We start from the raw sequence: 4,814 nt of genomic DNA on the forward strand, positions 1-4,814 counted from the left end.
TAGGACCCTTCCTACTACGTTTTATCTGATGGCGGCAAGCAAAGGCGATGAAGTAGGGAAGATCGAAGGTACGACCCGTCGCCATGTTCCACAAAAAATAAGTGTCAAAAGTACCAACGACCCTGGTGCTCTCCCTTCTACCAGTCAATGTGTGAGCCAAAATCGCAAAGCGCAAGGCCAAAAGTATTGAAGTCACCTTCAACCGACTTAGTTCATAAGGCGTCGTACTAGCTGTTAGCTCTGTCCAGTATAGAGATGGTGAATATTAAATGTGCCGGTATAAGGTAAGGAAGTCCTCGTCGCTCATGAACTCCTAAGTGTAGAGTCGAAGGGCAACTCCAAATTCTGGAAAGCTCAAATGATGCATCATACCATCGAGTTCGAAAGAAATAGTGTGCGGCTCATCGTGACTTGACATCATGTGCTGTAAGAGGAATGTTGAACAAAACTCAAGGATAAGCTCTGAGTAAGTGGGCTCGATGATGGAGAAGAAACGATCCCATGGATCTGTAGCAATTAGTGCGTGGAATCAATCAGCCAAGTGGATCTGCTCTGAGGCCGCCCAATCTATACAACGGCCTAATCCCAATGGCCGTTGTCAGAGATGTTGATATAGGTCCTCTTGGGGACCCTATGAAAATCGTAAACACGGATGGTGTGCATCAGTGGAAGGGCATGAGGATGAGGTTGTGCCCTGAGTTTTTTGCCTTTTCGAAGGGGGCGATAACCTTAGATTTTCCTCTCATGTTCGTCTTGAAGTACCTAAAAATATAACAAAATAACTATTTCAGCATCAAAATAAAAGCTCAAATCGACATAATCAATCAGTTCAAATAACCACAAAATGAATGTCGAATCCAACTAAAACAAAAATCACAAGATCGAATACTTAGCTAAAAGGAATTGAAGCAATATTGAGCATAAAATAAGTAGCAATAACATAATAATAATAATAAAAACAATAATGAAAATAGAAAACAAAACCCTAAAGTAATAAAAACAATAAACCATCAACAACTAACACAACTACAGAAATACTAATACGACTCATACTCATAACAAGAAAAAGGATAAGTAATGATAATATATATAATAAAATAATAACTGAAAACAATAGTAATAACTAAAAGAGAATAATCAACATACTAATTCAAGTCACAATAACGATATAAACTACTAGAACTAACAATAAGAATAATAATAATAATGATGATAATAAAACTAAGAATAATAAGAAAAATAAAACAACAAATAATAATTAAAAATAATAAAAAGAAATATGAAATAAATAAATAAAAGTAAGGGAAGGGGCAAACGGTGGGGGGTGTACGCGGTGGAGCCGGCATTGAAGGTTCAACAACGGGGAAGGGTCGTAGGGGGAAGGGAAGGGCTGTTTGTGTGAGGAAGAAAGGGAAAAGAGCGGCTTGTGCATGGGTGGTGGACAGTGGAAAGGGGAAAGGGGAAAGGGAAATCGTGGGTAAGGGTCGATAAAGGGAAGAAAAATGGGTTTAGGGCTATGAATGGAGGTGGACGGTGGTGACAGGAAAGGGAGAAAGGGAAAAGAAAATGAGATAAGGGTGGTTTGTAGCGCCGAAAGGAGAAAGGGGTAAACCGAGGTTAGGGAAATAGAATTGGGACACAATTGTGTTTAGGTCCATATTGGGTAACACAACCGTGTCACACTCCCATGTGCACTTTCTCATCCCGTGTGTGATTTAAAAAAATAAGTCTAGTGGTCACATGGCCTCAGACACGCCCATGTGTCAAGGCTGTGTGTGATCTTCCATCGCTTCTTCCACGCTCGTGTCTGAGGCCGTGTGGAGCACATGGTCTCACACATGCCCGTGTGATTGGCTGTATCTCGCACACGGCTGTGTCTATGGCCTGTCTAACTCACTAAGTCATAATTAAATTGAAAAATTCAATCCAGCATGTGCATGACCTTGGACACGCCCATCTGTCCAGGCCGTGTGGATCACCTTAGGTTGTGTAACAATCGAAAGCGGAAAAATTGAGTCCCAAGACTCACACGGCCTAGGACACGCCCGTGTGTCCAAGCTGTGTGACTTACACGACCATGTCTTCAAATCATGTAACTTTGTGCCATTTTCTCTAGCATGCACACGGCCTGGGACACGCCCCTGTGTCTAGGTCGTGTTACCTACACGGCCATGTCTTCAAACCGTTTCAGTCACTGTAGATTACCCCATTGTGCACATAGCCTGGGACACGCCCGTGTGTCCAGGACGTGTGGTTCAAAAACATTTTTTTAATTAATTTTAAATTAGCATGCAATAAAATTAAAAGAATTAAAAAAATTTAAACACTTGGGTTGACTCCCAAGAAGCACTTATTTAGAGTCTAAGCTTGACTTTACCTTGTATGTGCATGGTTATGGTGGTTCTCGAAACCAAAGTTCCTCTTTCCTGTTCTCAATTTTAACACCAAGATAAGGGTTGAGTCATGTATTGTATACATTAATTGTGTCGAACTCAGAATGTGTTACCTCGACTATACCGTATGGAAAGACGTTCAGTACTGTAAATGGGTTCGATCCGATTGACTCAAGCTCCGAAGGGGAAATTCATGGATCCGATTTGTCTAGCAGTACTTTGTCTCCAACCTGAAATTGGTACGTTCTCGTCACATGCTCATCATGGCATTGCTTTGTCTCTTCATCGTGTTTTTTTGGTTTTTCCTTAACATGAATTTGCCATTCATCTAGTTCATCGAGTTGTACCATTCTCTCTTCATATGGTGTTCGATTTCCATCACCTTGACTGAAACATGGCTCCAATATCTTTTCAAGAATGATTTCCTGCAAAGAACATTGAGCCACATGGTTACTAACATTAATAGAACATTTAATATCATCTCGCTCAGTAGAGACTCTCACAGAATCACGTACTTGAAGAGTAATCTTTCCGTCACCTACACAAAGCACAAGTTCACTAGTACCAACATCGATAATAGTTCTAGCAGTGGCTAAAAAAGATCGATCTAAAATTATAGGTACTTCATTATCCTCGTCCATGTCTAATACAACAAAATCTACATGGAATATGAATTTATCAATTTTCAAAAGTACATCCTCAATAATACCCCTAGGATATCTAATAGTTCTATCTGCTAATTGAATACTCATCCTAGTGTTTTTGGGTTTCCTAAGACCAATTTGTTTAAACAATTTATAAGGCATGACGTTAACACTAGCCTCTAAATTAGCCACAACATTTTCAATAATTAAACTATCAATGAGACAATGAATAGTAAAACTCCCTAGATCTTTAAGTTTGTTGGGTAGTTTATTTTGGAGAATGGCCAAGCAAACTTCATTGAGCTCCACAGTCGACGAGTCGTCTAACTTCTTCTTGTTTTTTAATAGCTCCTTTAAGAATTTGATGTAATTTGGCATTTGCGAAAGAGCTTCAATAAACTATAAGTTAATGTGTAATATTTTTAAGAGCTTAAAAAATTTACCATATTGTTCGTTCGTGGGGTCTCTCTTGAACGCGTTAGGATATGAAACTTGAGGTTTATATTCCCTGAAAACTGGCTTTTATTCTTTCTTATCTTTCTTAAGCTCATCATTGTTCACCACATCTTCTTGCCTCAGTTTCTGTTTAGGTTCAACTAACTCTTCCACGTCTCAGACAGTGGCTACGTGAAGCTGCTCCCTTAGGTTAGTTTCAATATTACTAGGCAAGCTACCTTGTGGTTTTTTCAAAACTAATTTAGCAAGCTGTCCAATTTGATTTTCAAGTCCTTGAATTGATGCTTGATGATTCTTCAATGTTGCCTCAGTGTTTTGAAAATGATTTTCTGACACTGAAATAAATTTTCCCAACATCTGTTCAAGGTTTGGCTTCTTCTCTTGTTGGTAAGGTTGTTGAAATCCCAGAGGGGGTTCTGTTTTTTTATTTCATTAACCACCCCAAGAGAAATTGGGATGGTTCCTCCAACCTGTATTATAGTTATTACTATAAGGGTTATTTTGATGTCTAAAATTGTTACCCATATAATTTTCTTGCTCATTATCTATGCTAGGACCGAAGGATAAACATTTTGAATTATTCATTCCACCTCCATTTGTATCACATTACATCACCAGATTCACCTGTGTAGAAAAATAAAAACCATCAATTTTCTCATTCAGTGCTTTTACTTAGTTTGATAGCATGGTAATGGCATCTAGATTAAAAACAATGTATGCTTTCATCGATTTTATTTTCATGACTTGCAACTGATAATTATTTAATGTCATTTCCTCTATAAACTCATAAGCTACCTCAGGTGTTTTATTGTTTAGTGTTCCACCAACTGCTGCATCAATTAACTACTTAGTCAAGGGATTCAAACCATTATAGAAGGTTTGAACTTGTAAACATAGAAGTAACCCATGATGAGGGCACATTCTCAATTGATCTTTGTATCACTCCCATGCATCATATAATGTCTGTAAATCGATCTGGGCAAAGGAAGAAATGTCATTCCTCAACTTTGTTGTTTTAGCCGGTGGAAAGTACTTCAGGAAAAACGTTTTGGTCATTTAAGCCCATGTAGTGATAGAACCTCGTGGTAAAGAGTTTAACCACTATTTTGCCTTGTTCCTCAACGAGAATGGAAAAAACCGTAATTAAATGATGTCATCAGTGGCGCCATTTATCTTGAAAATGTCACAAATCTCTAGAAAATTAGCCAAATGAGTATTTAGGTCTTCATCTCACAAAACATCGAACTGAACATAATGTTTTACCATCTGAGTAGTGTTCGACTTCAGCTTGAAATTGTTCGCAACAACGGTAGGTTTCACA

The 4,814-nt window shown here is 38.5% G+C and overlaps 1 non-coding gene across 1 annotated transcript; it reads left to right on the forward strand.

Annotated features, from left to right (window-relative positions):
* The first annotated feature begins 4,394 nt into the window (after positions 1-4,394).
* On the forward strand, positions 4,395-4,501 carry LOC121216520 (small nucleolar RNA R71). The gene has a single exon (XR_005912700.1). It is a non-coding gene; the product is annotated as a small nucleolar RNA R71 (small nucleolar RNA).
* Positions 4,502-4,814: the final 313 nt, after the last annotated feature.

Source organism: Gossypium hirsutum, chromosome D04, assembly GCF_007990345.1.
Source record: "Gossypium hirsutum isolate 1008001.06 chromosome D04, Gossypium_hirsutum_v2.1, whole genome shotgun sequence".
NCBI classification, from domain to species: domain Eukaryota; kingdom Viridiplantae; phylum Streptophyta; class Magnoliopsida; order Malvales; family Malvaceae; genus Gossypium; species Gossypium hirsutum.